At 49.5% G+C, this 17,376-nt stretch overlaps 1 protein-coding gene across 1 annotated transcript in view; it reads left to right on the top strand.

The window, feature by feature from the left end:
* LOC144178825 (uncharacterized) overlaps nucleotides 1–17,376 on the top strand; it is a 170,067-nt gene that overhangs the window by 90,339 nt on the left and 62,352 nt on the right. The gene's annotated exons all lie outside the window — the stretch shown is intronic.

Genomic DNA, 17,376 nt, shown 5'->3' with positions numbered 1-17,376 from the left:
AGAATCAGCGAAACCGATCCGCTTTCCTCACTGGAGAGAATGAAAGATTACGCTGGGGATCGTCGTCGGCGCGGCTTTATATAAAGCGGTGACCAAATAACTGTCGCGATGCTGGGCCTTTTCTGTGCGACCCGGCCTCACAGGGACCTGTTCGCCGCGACAGCACTGCATACAAGAAGCGCAAGCGGCCCGCAGCGCTAGTCGTTGGTGGAAATCTTCAATTATTGCCGTGAGCGAGCATGTAGCGTTTGCACCCCCCCCCCCCCTACCCTGGCCTTCACATGCTCGTTTCCCCTATTCTATAACTGACGTTCGGACGCTAGCACGGCCGACAAGAGAAACAGTGACCCGCAGCCAGTAGTAGGCGGCGCATGCGCATCGGCTGCTACCACCGGTGACGTACCGCCTAGCGGAGCCAATGGCTGTGGGTATCTTGGAGCGCAAGGGGCCTGAAAATTTCCTGTCTAGGTTGCCTTGCTCCGAGCTTATCAGCTCGTAGCATACACGGCGCTTTGACGCACGAGGAAAGTACGAGAGCTCGATGCCTTGTTGTCTTCGAAACCCTATTTACGGATTTTAAGGCAGGAGTCCACGCGCAGTGCCTGTGCTGCAATATTGTACTGTATGTGTGCATGCGTCTGTCAGTTTCTGCGTGCTTATTTGGGTTTGTAGTGTCTGTATGAGTTTTTGTGCCTTCGCTTCCTTTCACTTTCGCACCTCTCATGTTCATGTGGAGTAGCAAGCCAAGCTCGCTGCCAGGCTGACTTCTCTTCATCATTAAAGGCATTCCTCCTCCACTGCGTGCGTAAAATTGTCTGGTGGACTAACTGAAGAAACTAATCGAAAAACCAGGCTTATCCACACCAAATTAAGCAGCATCGTCCGCAGGACGTGAGCGTGCGTGTATGTTGTGTTTCGTGAATCACGCCCCGTTTGCAGACATCTGCCCCTTCTGTGTGACTCCTGCGCCAGAAGCTGACGTTAAACATCTGTTGTGGACTTGCTCAGGTTTCAGAAACTCCCGAATTCAACACCTTCGAGAAACAGGGCTCCATCCTGGCAGACCCCAACATCTAAAGTGTTAGATATGGGGACCGCAGTACCGGTCTCTTCTTGGACTTTAGCGTGAAACTGGTGCAATGTTGTACCTTTAAAACTTCATGTTATGCCGTAGGGAAGTATCTCGCAATTAAAAAAAACACTACAAAACAGGTACACATATAGAAAGCTTCTCCAAATGGAGCCCCTGCAAAACGTTTCGCTTTATGATAAATTTCACCGTGCCCACTGTAAAGGTACTCGTTACACCATCACATTTACTGTGGCAACACCTTTACAGCTGCCCCTTACGAGGTACCAACGCATTAACAGCCACCACCCTTCACTCAAGGTGGTGGTTCACGCACGTTCCGGCACGTCAATGTGCTGACTGCTGCCATTTCTTTGATCCTGGTTGCGGTGTGCTCTTGTAGGGGCCTATTGAACTGTGGCGCGTTCACTTCAGCGACGAGTTCGGGCGCTGCTCTCTGCAATTCCCGGCATCACCCATGTAGACACGTGAGCCCCATACGAGCCGCCCATGTAACTTCTGCAGCGGCGCCGAGAACCTTCGCGGCGCGGAACTCTAAAGAAAGAGCGCCATTACCATTGCTAAAGAGACGCTTCTTCGCATCACATTGTCTTGATGAAAAAATCGATGAAGGATTTTGGGCGCCACGGGTATTTCAGCCACAGAACCGCAGTTTGCTCTTGCTTGAGTCATAATTCGTCGGGGGAGAAGTTTTATAGAGCACGAAAGTACTCGCTAACGCCGTTTGTGCCGATTCAGTGGGGAGTGCAGTATATAGTGTTTCGTAAACGCGAGGAAACTGCCACCAACTTGCGCTAAAAAGTAATTGCCAGAAAGAAACGTCGGGCGAAGAAAAAAGCAGGTAAGTCGTATTAGGGAGTGAAATGTGTTGCCGCTATCCACTAATGCGACGTGCTCGGTGGTAATAGACCTACCGGCCGTGATCGCGTAATGGTAGGGAATTTCAGGCGCAACGCGCAAGTTCACTCAAGATCCCAGGCCACGGCGCCGATATTAGTGACGGGGACGGAATACAAAAACAGCAGCGCACCTTTTTACAGAATTCTGGACGACCTCAGTTATAGCGCAGGCCCGTGCTATAGTGCGGCTCAAAGCGGTATCGTTCTTAAGCCTAAAAATCTCAATTTCTTCAATCACGATTTCTCCCCACGTTCCACTGCACGCAGCGCGCCCGTGGTGTCCTTTATGGCGCAAAGGCCTGATTTCCAGCACGCTTCGGGTCTACCGTTCTTCCTTCGGCAGTCTCCAGTCAGTGCATACGCATTTTCTTTTCACTAGTATAAGCTTAACACTTATGCTTCGGTAAGAAATACGTTGCCGTCCTTCGCTTCCGGAAAACGAAATATGTATAGTCCTCGAATGCTGAGCATCGCAGCGCCTGTAGTGTCCAACTTTGATTCAACATGCCTGTTCTGGAGGACGAAAGCATAAGTGCTCCTCATTCACGTGCAGTAACGATGGTAATTTGTACTCTCAATACTGCTGGCAATTAAAAGGTTCTTGTTGCTGTTCTACGTATTGGAGGCCCGCAGAAATGAACCTCGGAGCTCGAGGCAGTGGGAAGTGGGGGAAAGAGAAGGATAACAGGGGAGCTCTTTCTGATATTTACATAAGCGATCCCATGGGCGGCGATGGTAATGAAGTAAGCACGCGTTCCTTTTTGTCTAGCCTATTTTAAGATTCTGTGGAAGACAGGTCGTTCATCTAAACGGGAGGGGGGGAGGGGGAGAGAAGTTGTCGAAGCAATTGTATAATCGATAGGGATCACTTTCCTCCCTCGCTTATTAGCATAGTGCTATAGGATGGTAAGGGTCAACGGTAGCTTTGAAGGCATTACTTTGCTGCCTTTTATGAACTTACGAAAATACGTTTCATGAACTTTATAGGTAAAAAAATGTGGAGGACATATTCAAGCGTGATATCTATAAAGGGTAGCCTGGAAATAAGAGAGAGAGAGAGATACATGTTACGCACGATGTTTGAACTGGTCACAACGGGCATCAGGAAAATCAGCGTAGGAGGTGATCTGTTAATCCAAACGTTATCATCATCATCATCCTATCTACGCCCACTGCAGGGCGAAGTCCTTCCCTATAGGCCTCCAATTATTCCGGTTCTGTGCTAACTGCGACCAATTTATCCCCGCAAACTTCTTGATCCCATCTGGCCATCTAACTTTCTGCCGCCCCTTGCCACGCTTGCCTTCTCTAGGGATCCACTCTGTTACCCTTAATGACCAACGACCCGCCGCGGTGGCTCAGTGGCTAAGGCGTTCCGCGGCTGTGCACGAGGACGCGGATTTGATTTCCGGCCGCGGCGGCCGCTTTTTTGACGGAGGCGAAAAGCAAAAACGCCAGTGTGTACGAGATTTCGGCGCACTTTGAAGATCCCCAGGTGGTCAAAATTAATCCGGAGCCTTGCACTACGGTGCGCCTCATCGCCTGCGTTGCGTCGGCGCGTTAAACCTACAAAGAACAATTAATGGCCAACGGTTATCCAGTGGTAGAATCCAAACGTACGTTTTAATTAATACCAAGAATAAGATTCAACATTACCGTCCGCGTAGCTGAATAATTATCATCATTATCATCACCGTCATCATCACCAACAGTAGTAGTAGTAAAGTCCTTTATTGGGAAGGGAAGGCCGGTTGGCCAGATGGGGGAATTGGGAATAGCAGGAAGGGAGGATTAACACTTATTGAATCTTCAAGGGCCGTGCAGGCAGCTTCCAAGTGAGGCACTAATTGTCCAGTTTGAGCGGCCGACAGGGTTGTAGGCTCCGGCTCACACTACTCGAGCCATACCGCTCTCAAGGGAAAAGGTGCCTAGCGCGGTGAGGAATTGGGGGTCATGGTATGGGGGATTATCTGGTGAAGAACCATTCGGGAGTGCACGTTCGAGAATGTATCGATGGTCTGAGAATGCAGCACAGTGCCAGATTAAATGGTTTAGGTCCGCGATAGAAGTCGCTCAACAGTGCGGACAACGTGGGGGTGGTGACTTCCCAGGGTGAATCCATTTGGCTATGATGTGAGGAGTGAGAGCAGCATTGGCAAGAGTCTTATTAATGAAAATTTCGGCTGGGCCACTGCTTGGCGAATGACGAAGATCCACTGCATGAAGAATGCCTCACTCACTGACTTCAAACTTCCCCGGTCCTGTGCTGCCCCAGTCCATTCTTTGCCTCCGAATTTTGTTGTCTTGTCCCTGCACGTTTCACGAGCTGCGTGCAGCACTGTGGAGGCTACATTGTGGCCGATAGTCCGCCCACTGAGCCCGCCTAACTCAGCGTGAAGGGGGCTTTGAAAGGACGTTTCCGTCTGCCCTCTGGGCAGGTGGAACCGCAAGGCCCCGGCGCCTGTTCTCGCTTTCCTTCACGGTGCAGTTACGCCCCTCATTGGGCGGACTGTTGACAACAATGTAGCCTCCACAGTGCTGCACGCAGCTTCTGAAATGCACTCTGGTTAATGGTCTAACCCTTCTAGACCCGTTCCTCGGTAGCCACTTCGTTACCCTGGAGGTCCCCCGAGATCCTGCTTGGACTAAAATTTCAGGCCATGTGAATTCGCGCCCATCATTCGTCAAACGTCTATTTCTGCATTTGGGCACAGTACAGCAACTGAGGTAGGGTAAAATGCGTTCCGACACCCGTACCACTGTAATGCTACAACAGCGTTCCAGTGAACTGTCCCTGCAGTACCCGTCGGCAGCGATGCAAACAAGGCACGGGCTGCTCCCCAACTACGTCACTCCCCTGTGGACCCCATGCAGAGCCGCGGTTCCATCAAGCAATATTACCTCGCGTCGCGTTCTTTGTATTTGCCGCTGGAAGAGCAATTAAGACCGGCGAATGCGCCAAGAATTTCCTTTACGACCCCTCTGGTTTTTTTCTTTCCTTGGCCGATGTCGCAAAGGATGCTCGCGCAAATAAACGCACCCCGTAAATAAAACCGCACTGTAACATTGAGTGCATGGCTGGGCTCGCGTACAAGGCGAACTCATAATGTGCTCACATTCTCCGCGCTAGTATAGTCACGTGTACGTCGCAGAGCGTCGTAAAACGCTATACACGCACCGGAAAAGCTCTCTAGCGATCCCTGCGTGCTTATTTCATTGCGTAGCATTCTCGCACCATGTATAGGAGCACGGGATTGGATGGGTCTAGGGCCTCTTTCCGCGCCCCACGCTTCTGCTTTGAGCCTAATGAAACACATAGTACAGACCGGCTCACATGCCTTTAACAACGTTTGCACGCTACAGGCCCATAACGCAGCCGCAGTATACGAACGCACTTTTCGGCGCCACGACTGGGAAGGTAGCGCGCAAACAGGTGTCCTGATAGCGTGAGCCGCTTTGGCGGACGTGCGCCCGTGATACACGCGCGAGGAATCCAATTATTCTCTGCTCTAGTCCGGCGGAGAAAATTGCCATGTTCGCTGGCTCTATATATACGGCGCTCTGCAGAGAAAGGCGCCCCCGCTATTGTGCCGTGCACTCGAGCAGCGTTGCACTGTATACTGGCCGAGTTGAGCAACAATGCCACGTTCTCGTTTCGCTCCATTTTTTCTTTTCCCGTGATTACTAATCTCGTACGGGAACCACTATGGTGCATATATATCCATAAAGCAGGTTCTTGAGCCACCCACCTTACTTTGAGAGAGAGGCGTTATTAGATTACATCCGCTCGATCTAGCTTAAGCTTTGCTGTCGCAATAGAATGTTTTAATAGGACCCTTTAAGGCATATGGGCGGTGTCCGTGCGCGTGTGCGGCTACGTCGTATGTCCCGGATTCGGTTATGGCATTCTCTTTACAGTCTACGCGCGTAATGCAAGGTTGCGTAAGAACTTCTGTACTAACTGCAACTGTCTCAAAGATCGAGCATCGCTTAGTCAGACAACAGCAAGAATTCCCGTTAAATAACAACAAAGTTAGTCACAGTATTTAGTTAAAGTTAAATAGTAAAATAGTTATAGTTTTTTAGTTAAATAGTTAAAGTCACAGTAAAGTCACGTTAAGTAGCCACAATATTTAGTTTTTCTTCGCTTCCTGATCGGTGATCGCTTGATCTGCCTCCCTTACACTTCGTTGCGTGCATCGACAACGATGAAAATCAAATATCGTTTACGACATATTTACGGCATATGTCTGCATTACAATGTAAAAAAAATTGATGACTATGTACAGTCTTTGTCAAAAATTTCTAGGTCATGCCAAGGGTTTCTTGGCCACAAAGAAGTCAAAGCATGAGTTTAACGTTTAATTGTCACCAGAATAGTTTATCACACTAAGAAAGAAAGGAATTTTCTCTAGCTTTCCGGTGTACTTGCGCGTTTATTTTTTTGCGGTTTATGGACTAGAAAATTTCGACAAAGACTGTACATGCACGATACAAATAAACTGCAGACATATTATTGTATTTCAGTGCGAAACATTGTTTGGTTCGAGAAAATGACTCGATATTATTATTAAGTTAATATTGTTATTATTAAGAGACCGGTATATTGAACAATCATCTATAATCGACCAGATTTACGGGAAAGCCCCAAGGTGCAAGTTTCTATGAAGGAAAGTTTGACATCCACCTGGATGCAGCCTAACGGCTACAAGTAAAGCTATACAGCTTTCACAGAAACTACGCAGTTGAAGAAAAATTCGTCCTGGTCCAGGATTCGAACCCGGGACCACCGCTTTAATGGATCAGTCGCTCTACCAACTGGGCTAACCAGGAGGCTAGCAGTTTGAAGCGCGAGAGCGAATTGATCAACAACTCGAAGTAAAGGACAGGTGTAATCGACCAGATTTAGGGGAAAACCACAAGGTGGAGTAAGCATCGCTTTCATAGAAACGCCGCTTGAAATAAAAGACGTGCCTATGTTATCTTGATAACATAGTTGTATTTTCTTCCCCTTTCGAAAAACACCTAAAGCTCCTCAACGAAGTTTTCACTTGCCTTGCCAATGCCGGACTGACCCTCAATACTAAGAAATGCCGCTTCACAAGTAAATCGATTAAAGTATTGGACCTTCTGGCGAGCAAGTGGGGAATCCGGGTCGACCCCGATAAAGTCAATGCCGTACTGAATTTTTCAAGCCCGGACAGTCAAAAAGAACTCCGCAGCTTCTTAGGATTGGCCTCCTACTTTCGTCGTTTGATCGCATCTTTGCTTCAGTTGCTTCGCCCCTACACAAACTCCTGGCTTCTGGTACCACATCTGTGTAGTACGACGACTGTGAAACAGCTTTTCAAAAATTCAAGCATGCTCTTACTTCCGATCCTGTTCTCGGACACTGATGAAAAAATTACACCACCTTCCCGCGAGGGGAACCCTGTGGAGATGCGACGCATCTTGGGGGTTCACTTGGTGTTTCCGTTGGGTTGATTCTCTAATTGCGTGAAACGTGTGAGGAACGCGTATGATATATTCTTTATTTAACATCGGCCGCTCGCTTCTCGCGTACGGCAGCGGCTTCACGTTGACGAAGTTCAGCATCGGCTGCTCGCTTCAACCGTTTGAGTTCGGTATCACGTTTACGAAGTTCGGAATCGGCTGCTCGCTTCAATCGTTTGCGTTCAGCATCACGTTCAAGCCGCTTCGCAGCCTTGTCTTCAGTGGTGCTAGCATTCCTGTTATCACACTGATCGGTGCTTGTTACGGTTGGGCGGGTGATAGCAGAATTGTTAGGCTCCATTCAACGCATCGATGGGAATCGGAACGCCGGGGCTGGAACGACCGCGGCTATGACGCAACGTGGCGCGGCTATGACGCAACACAATCCAACACAATCCACTTTAATCCAATCCAAATCCAAATCCAATCCAAGCCAAGCCAAGCCAAGCCAAGCCAATCGAATCCAATCCAATGCCCCTCGCGAGAGAGTATTCGCTACCGGAGAGGAGAGGGGGTGAGCGGCGGAGAGCGCAGCTCGCGCGGCGAGGAGAATGGGGGAGGGGTGTGGACGGACAACGCCGTATGGAGGGACAAGGCGAGTGAATGAGATGCAGTCGCATCTAAAAGCTCCGACGATCCTTCACACCGACGCCAGCGGACATGGCATTGGTGCCGTGTTATTACAGCGCAGGTCGTCCTAAGTCCAGCAAGTGATAAGACAACTTACGGCCAGTCTGTCTCTCACTCAATCGCTTAAATACGGGTCAACGCAAGAGAGGGAGCCACGGCCTCAGCAACCAGGCGATTTCTCCTCCCACAGGAGCTTCTCCGGCGCCCAATTAGCGCGTGCCGTGTGGCAAGAGAGAAATCTCTCAATACACTTATACACTGCATGATGCGCCCCTCCCCAGGTTTCACGTTGGTCGAGGGGACCATCCGAGATTTTTTGTGTATGTGTGTGGGACTGAACACCTATTCAACACCCTCTCAACACCCTACAGAAAATAAACGGCGCTGCACTCGGTCAACACCCTTTTTGTCACAGGAAAAGGGCGCAAAGCTAGAAATTAGGGAGTTGGAACCTAAAAAGAAGGGCGTAATAACTTCCCGACATGGCAGCCTACCTAATGAATGGCAGCCTACCATTGCCCCTGAAGAAGAAAGTGCATCTTAGCGGGACTTACCTATGGGGCAGAAACCTGGAGGCTCACCAAAAGGGTTCAACTACAGCGAGACGACTACAGCGAGCAGTGGAACGGAAGATGATAGGTGTAACATTAAGGGACAAGAAGAGAGCGGAGTGGGTCAGGGAACAAACGCGTGTTAAGGACATATTAGTAGAAATTAAGAAGAAGAAATGGACGTGGCCAGGGCATGTAATGCGAAGGCAAGATAACCGTTGGTCATTAAGGGTAACAGAGTGGATCTCTAGAGAAGGCAAGCATTGCGGGGGGCGGCAGAAAGTTAGATGGGCAGATGAGATCAAGAAGTTTGCAGGGATAAATTGTTCGCAGTTAGCCATGGACCGGGGTAATTGGAGATTAAGGGGGGAGGCCTTTGCCCTGCTGTGGGCGAGATAGACTGGTGATAATGATGATGATGGTGCTGTTGTGTCGAAATCATATGTCGAAGCGCCATAGTTAAAGCCACTGCAATCAAAGTCAAAGCGTCCATGATCAAAGTGCAAACCGCCTGAGAGTCAAAGTCCAAGAGTCAATGATCATATTGCAAACCGTCTGCGAGTCAATGTCCAAACTCGGATGACGGCAACGAATTCCTCACGAGAAAGCTGAGCGCCCCTCCTCCCCTCCCGTAGTCGCCGTTCAAATTCTCTTTAATATCCAAACTGCTTCGACCATGTCGGAATGGTGCAATCTGATGGACGGCGGCTATATAACGCGAGGGTCTCACGTTTGATTGCGACCACGGGAAACGTTTTCTTTTTGTGGTGTTATCATCGTCATCATCAATGCGTAAAGTGGGCTTTCCCGCAGTGCGTTATAGGTGGCACGTCCCAGTGAGACCAAGAAACTTCGCTTTAAAATAAACGGTAGACGGGGGGAGTGTGCACTCCTCGCACGATCATCAACCGACACAGCACACATGCACGTGTTTCTTTCAGTCTATTCCTCTCCAAGCAGCGTTTTTTGTGCAGAGCGAAGGGGCACAAACTTGGGTTAAAAAAGGTGGTTTATTTTCTTCTTCTTTTTTTTTTTTTGGTACCGATAAATGGTGCACCGAGAAGAAAACCTACCATCTGGCGCCTGTAGGGGCAAAACGGCACACAAAATAACCGACGGGGAAAAAAATTACCGTCCCTTCCCCAAGAAAGTTGAGAGAAGAGCGACAACTTTTTTGCGGATATGCAAAAATGTAAGGGGGATATGCGAGAATTTGTCCCTGGCAGCGATGCGTTTCATGAGGCATGTATTGAATTCTGTTAGGCAACAGTCTCGAGCTAGCCTATGTTTCTTTACGCCCTGTACATACCGTACCGCTGTTGAGTCTAAAAGTGGACTAAGCCATCAATATCGTCGGCGGCTGAAATCTCTGCAATAGTGCAAAGGTGGTGGTACACGCCAGTAGCATATGGCAGATCAAGCGAGGGAGCGGAAGAACGTATCAAAACGAGTGAAAAAGCACGTAGCAAAATCCACTATCATACTGCTTAATAATTCAATGCGATTTTTTTCATTCGACATCCTGTGAAAGCTTCCGGCGCTTGCGGCTACGTGAGATGAATGAATGAATGAACCAACAACGTGGTGAGCAGAAGTAAAGTGTAACTGCCTGCGTTCGTTCGAATATGGGATTCGGTGTCTTCACGTCGTAAATGTAAGTCAGCACATTACATACAATACAAAGGGGAGTCTGCGCCGTTGAAACAGATAATTGTGGAAAAGAAATGTATCGATTCTTCATAACGCGCCTAATGGCATGCGGCCAAACCATTTACAAAGTGACAACACTGGTTTGGTGCCGCGGCTTTTAATGGTCCCGCAGCAGGGAGCTTTAGGCGTAGACATTTATGACCTCGCAGATCCATTTGGTTTCGTGGTGTATTGAAATTCCGTAATGGGGTTTATTTTTCTTTTAAAAATGTCAGATTGAACCGAATGACAAGAACCGGAGTGTTTTCTACATACAAACGCACACGCGCCGCACGCAAACAAACAAACAAACAAGCAAACGAATGAATAAACAAACAAACAAACTAACGAGGGCATGCTGCGCAGAAAAACAGCAGCATCGAGGAGACCACGACCGTTGCAGGTGAGGCTCGCGGTCGATCGGCGTAACGCGGTGATGGAACCGTGTGCCGTGGTCAGGTTTTAGGGTCAGCCGGGGGCAGCTTGACGTAACCTGTTACTCCTCGGGGTCTCCTGCCTCCAGAAGAGCTGCGGTATACGCCAGGCAAGGTACGGCTGCCCACCCGGGGGCTGCTGCCGTACGCCCGCAACACCAGCTTCCAAGAGCGTACATGACGACGACGGGAGAAGGTACAGAGAGACGTTACTAGAATAAAGATACAGAGTAGTACTGCTTCCTTTCCCGCTGCAGGAAAGATACATACGTCGGGCCCAGAAAGCCGGCGCGCCCGCCCCTCTCCTTCGCGCACTCCGACCCCGCTTGCAACTCCCTCACGTTTAGTCCCTGCCGACCAATCTTTGTTTCCCCTCGGGGGCCTGCTCCTCCTGGCTCTCGGCGTGCCGCAGCAGCAGTGGCATTCTATGAGAACACAACGGAAGCGGTCAGCTTCGCTCTGCCGACGCATTCTATTGCGCGCGGCGCCACCCGGCGCTCTTAATCAAAGATGCATAACCTTCCGCCTTCTGGGCCGGATGAGGCCTGGCGGCGGGCGCCCCCCCGTCACTTGTATATTCCCAAAGCAACAAAAAACCCTGCTTTCTTGTTGTTTGTGTTGCTTCCTGCCCTGAACGCCGTACGTGCTGCCCGCTTCCGTCTACCTTCTTCTTATCTTCTTGTCATGCATCTTGAAGAACCGGGGAAAAGGGTGTGCCCGCCGGCCGTGTTTGGAGGCGGCGCGCTGTACGTCTCCTTGCGCTGCGTTCTTCATCATAGTTATTATTAATGTGTTGTAGAAGCGAATGTGTCCACAACAGGTAGCTCGAAACGCACTCCAGCTGCCCACGCGCGGGATTACTTTTTCTCGCAGAATACGATATATGCCTGACTGCCGGTAATGGTTTATTTATTTTTATTTGCTTATCACGATACCTACAGCGCCAATGTTGGCATTAAAGGGGGGGGGGGGGTCATACAATAAAAAAAAACACTGAGTTTAACAATAATAGTCGAATAGAGGCCCTCGGGCATTTGATTAAACTATTATTAACCTCATAAGGCTCTGTATACATATAGAGCGTCCTGTCACGCGTTACGGACCGACTGTGGGGTGGAGTGACAGACGGACGGACGGGGAGGTTTACGGGGGAGACTGCACAGTATGCTTGCACGTTAACATCTGTCCCCTCATTTGTCCGCTCGTTCGTCACGACGCATTATCATAGTCATCAGTATCGACATGAACCGCTTCTCCCGAAGGAGGAGGAATAAACTTTGTTCCAGTATGCAATTTAGGGGCGGGTGGTGACCGCTGGGCGCAGCCCAGCGGTGACTTCGGCAGCGCGTTCGGCTTTCTGGACCCCGGGGTCAGAGCCGCCCAACGCCGCCTCCCATTGATCAACAGAGGGGATTGGGGGTAAGGGGTTTCGAGGGCACGCCCACATAGCGTGGCAGATGGTGTCCACATCTCCGCAGTGGGGGCATAGGGGTGGCGGGTACTGATCGGGGTATATGCGATAAAGGCTGGCGCGGCACGGAAGGGTATTAGTTTGAAGGAGCCGCCACAAGCGAATGCGAGGAGGCGGTTCAGGACACATTGATCAGAAATCGTGATATCACATGTCGTTAGCGATTTATTAAAGCGAAATCTTTTTAGAGCGAAAGCTTTTTAAAGCGAAAACTTTCTTTGTGGGACCGATGGCGTCCTGTCGATAAGCTAATGCATGTCCCCATAGACCAGTTGGTCGACCGAAAAGCTCTGATAAGATCCTGGACACACGGCGCGTGCGTGAAACCGGACTTCCATTGTGTCAAAACGGTTACTTGAAAATCGCGAAGAAGGAACGCTTCTAGATAAGACAATACTATACGCATTGATCATGAAAAAGGAGTACTGTAGTATGCATTCATCTCGTAAACCCCGTATCGGTACACATTCAGATCGTTCGTAGATGCGCCTAATTAGTGCGCGAAAAATCGTCGCATGGGTTCGTTCTTCGTTTGCGATTTGGGTCCGAGGTCTGGCGATCTGTTGGACGCACTTTCAGCGAAGGTTTTGACGCATTTTTAGCGAAGGTTTTGACGCACTTTCAGCGAAGGTTTTGACGCATTTTTAGCGAAGGTTTTGAGACACTTTCAGCGAAGGTTTTGACGCATTTTTAGCTAAGGTTTTGACGCACTTTTAGCGAAGGTTTTGACGCATTTTTAGCGAAGGTTTTAACGCAGTTTTGACGTTAGAAAGCTTTCACGCTTCTTTGAACTTTCTTTAAGAAGGGATGGTGAAGTTTTTAGGAAGCATTACCAGTGAATTTCTTGTAATGTAAGCTCAGGACCACCCGTACACAGATGTAAGGCGCCTGAAAATTGAACTAAGACAGCTGACAACAAACTACGCTGATCATAGGTAGCTACACAGTTTTCTTACGCGTGCCCTTTGCCAATAACCGAAGTTCTGAGGCGTTGCAGAAACCTCGTTGTTATGCCTTGCAGCGTCCAAAGATCGCGTCACCGCTGCGGAAAAATGTGGCGAAAAAAAGGCGGGAAGGTGGTATGGGCAATCTCGTTTTTGCCGTTACAGGCCAATCTCAAAAAAGATGATTTTTAAAGATTTCCGTCATATTTTAGGGCCTTCTCTTATAACGTAAACAAATTGTAAAATTATACTTCTAAAGTAAACAATTAACACAGTTTACAATACCATGTTGCAGTCCTTTGCAATTTGAGACGTTCAACAACGGTGCTGCCAACATAAAACACAGCAACAGAACACGCAGTTTCCCCCGTTTTTTCTTTATTTTCACTTCCCCTGGTAAACGGCTAATATAACCAGTCTACCCCACACGGAAGAAATGGTTTCCTATGTCGTAAATATCTATGTTCTCTGATTTCTGTTTTTGTTTAAAAGAGACGAGATACAATGTGTTGATGGGCCGGCTATTATTATTTTACTTTGCTCTTTTTTTCTCCGCGCTCCTTCTGTTCTTTGTTTTCGTTCCGCGGTAGAATTCCTGCCTCCTGCTCGGTTCGCGGGTACATTCTATTCTTGCGCTATCGGGCTCGACAAAAGAATGCCCGGGCCCCCCGTTTTGGGGAAAAAAGGTTTAGCCGGAACAAAAGTTTGCGCCTGTTGAGCTTGGACGATAATGGTGACGGCGTCGACGCTGTCTGAAAGAAGATGGCTCGCCGCACTGCTGCTTCCACAGTTTCAGCTCTTTCCTCGCGATAGCGTGCTCGCGAACCTTTGTTACGCTTATCAGAAATACAGAAACAACAAAATGAAGCAAAAACGTGAGTCAAGCACTTGCAAAAAAAAAAAAAAGTGAGCCCTTAGTGTAGCTATGAGTACACCTATTCTTGACGCCTTTCAACATTCTGGTGGCCCAAATCCTCCGCTATTTTTGCCGGCAGCACTCGCCGTAATGCCTTTGCAGAAACACCCGAAATTGGCATTTTACGTTACCACCTGTACGCCACCGCTGCACCTAGGCTGGTGATGATGATGATGACGTTACCACCGTCTGCACTGACCTGTGTAATCATCTGTCCGTGCGTTTGCGTGCGTGCGCGCGTGCGTGCGCTGCATGCAAGAAAATATCTTGATATAACGTCCCTTCTAGGTGCACGAGTGCCACCTGCGGTGTATCCGCAGGCGGAGACGAATCCTCTGCTGATAACACGTTGAAAAAGAGCATTTAGTTTCTGATTATCTGCTTCCGCCCGTAGCAGCTCTATGAGAGTAAGTCGGAGATCAGAATCGGTAACAAAATATTCTTTGTAATGGGACTAGGCGAAACGCAAGTACAATGCGAATTACATTTGACGTAGAACGCAAATGCGTATGATTTGCGCGTTGGCTAAGCTAACAAAAAATATAAAGAAACGAGAGATAACATACAAATCTTAAGAATATTGTTTACAACATTTTGATTATCAAACAGGAGATAACACTACACTATATACAACTAACTAAACTAAGGAACACGCGAGATATATGCAACTAACCCTCCAAGCCAGATTGCAAGAGTCGTTGATAGTACACCAGGACTGAAGATAGACGGCTGTCTCGAAGCTTGTGGCACAATATATCTTAAGACATGAAAAATCCAAAAAGTGTACGTTCGCAGAGCGTTGACGCAGTGATCTTGGTAATTAAACGGGGAGATGTGGTTGTTGTCTTGGGGTCGACCGAACTGCGTGTTCCTTAGAATCGCAACTGACTTCCGTCATCTAACAAAAATGGTAACTACATTACCCGTGCCGGAATGTTCTCAAGCCGTCAGTTGGCTATTCAACGTTGGGCAGAACCTCCTCATCACGAGAACTAGGAAGTGCCGGTAGTGCACGCAGGCAGGTAGTACACCCAAGGGGGCTTGGGGGAGGTCCAGTACGCACTGTTGCGGCTGTTGTCACTTCTTTATTTGAAAACACCGTCTGCTACTCCAGCTCCCGATTCGGGGAGGGTCACGTTCACTCCATTCTTTACTTGATTTTAGAGCGCAGCTCTTATGTTGCCGCTCCAGTGTTTTCCCGTGTTCCTCGCCATCGTCCCTCGATGTAACCGAGAGAACGTGAAGGACATTGAAGAGAGAGCGAGGAGGAAAGCGGAGGAGAAGAATATGGCGAAAGTGTGCGGAGCAAAGCGGAGTGCCTCGGGTGCCCAACGCCACCTAGAGAGGTTTGTGCCCCGCAAGACGTGCTCCACGGCAGAGACCCTCGAGAGGGCGCCAGAGTAGCGTGCACCGTCATGTGTTCGCCGATGACGCGATCACTAAGGCATGCGGCCAGCACGTCCACCGACACCATATATGGGAAAAAAAGCTCTTCATGAGAGGATGTCTGTCGGCGGAGCTGATGTGGACCGCGCCCACTCGCTGCTTCCCCCAATGTCCCGATAAGCGCGTCAGTCGCACCGTACTCCGCTCTGTTTGCGGCGGCTGATGTGAACTGTTCCGAACGAGACATTGTCCGCGCCATCCACGCCACTGGTAGCGTATTCTCATACTCGTAGTTCGCCTATATAATCACAAGAGAGTATAGTCTCAGCCGGTTCTGTCTGAACAATGAGCGAGGCAAGCGCTACAGCTGCGCTCATACTTCGCATTAGGGAGTATCGTATTATGCCACCTTTTTGCTTCCCATATTTTGGCACGTTTGAGAACACGTTGACGTCTCTTCTGGCCACGTTGCGTCACCGATTGGCGCGAAGCTTGTTCGCGTGCAATTCTTGTGACACTGAGGGTAACACCCACTGTGTGAACAAGCTGAGCATGTCAAAAATTCCTGTGAGCTATCACGCCTGCCTCCAAACCTAGCCATTTCCCTTAAGAACTTATCTTGAACGAAACATGATTGATTCGTATTGATTCAGCGTTGGCCGAAACGTTCTTATTGCTATGACGTACTGAAGCTTCCGCCGTTAACAATGACAGTTTCTGTGCGCTCGGAACGCTTCCAAGAGGCTACGCGTATATATAACCACGCCTTCCTCGCCACTCTAAGATGTGATATAGCACGCCAGCGAGGTTACGTAAATTAAACAAATTATTCGTGATCTACTGCCGCCACAGGCACCTACATTGAATATGGCCCTGTTAGAAAGGAACCCTGTTCCTGAATCCTGCATAGAGAGAGAGAGAGAGAGAGAGAGAGAGAGAGAGGAGAGAGGAGAGAGAGAGAGAGAGAGAGAGAGAGAGAGAGAGAGAGAGAGAGAGAGAGAGAGAGAGAGAGAGAGAGAGAGAGAGAGAGAGAAACTTTACTTACAGTTCTTGTGAGCCTTTTTGTGGTCGGGGTCTTCAGTCCAAGACTGTTGGTAGAGCCGGCTTTCTTCGCCCTTTCCGCTAGCAAAAGTTGATTGATTGATTGATTGATTGTAGGGTTTACCGCGCCGATGCAACGAAGGCGATGGGGCGCGCCGTAGTGGAGAGCTCCGGATTAATTTGGAGAGCTCCGGAGAGCTCCGGAAAGACCACCTGGGGATCTTTAACGTGCGCCGAAATCTCGTACACACGGGCGTTTTTGCTTTTCGCCTCCATCAGAAAAGCGGCCGCCGTGGCCTGGAATCGAACCCGTGACCTTGTGCTCAGCAGCGCAGCCCGCTATCAAAAGTTGCGTTTCAGGACAGGAGGTGGCCAGCGTTCTCTCCCACTGCTCGCGTGAGGGGTTGGGTATGGGGGGGGGGGGGGGGGGGAAGGTCTGGGGTTCATTTTTGGGCAGGGTCCTATGCAGGGTCTGCCCCTTGCTGTGAGGGGTTGAAAAGATATTTTTGTTATTGGGGATGGGGACGGTGCCTGGATAGTTGGATGCTATCACAGGCCCATATGATGTGGGATAGCGATGCGTGAGGGGCAGAACGATATGGATATGCGTCTATGTAGGCGTCGGGAAAGATCGCAGACATGATGGAAGGGTGGGGATCCCATTCTCCTTACCATCACCAGCGAGGAGCGCTGGGAGGCCGCCCTGTGTGACCCAAACCCCCAAGTCCAAGAAGATCTGGCCCGCTTGGCCGACGGCACCGGACCCTTGCCCAAAAGGGGCCCTGCTGCCCGACGGACGCCGGCGAGGACGTCGCCGGCCTAATCTCCCCGG

Source organism: Haemaphysalis longicornis, unplaced genomic scaffold (assembly GCF_048455015.1).
Source record: "Haemaphysalis longicornis isolate Haplotype H1 unplaced genomic scaffold, Haemaphysalis longicornis Haplotype H1 scaffold_4, whole genome shotgun sequence".
Classification (NCBI taxonomy): domain Eukaryota; kingdom Metazoa; phylum Arthropoda; class Arachnida; order Ixodida; family Ixodidae; genus Haemaphysalis; species Haemaphysalis longicornis.
The sequence above is the reverse complement of the archived record's forward strand: the minus strand, read 5'-3'. Positions and strand labels throughout refer to the sequence as shown.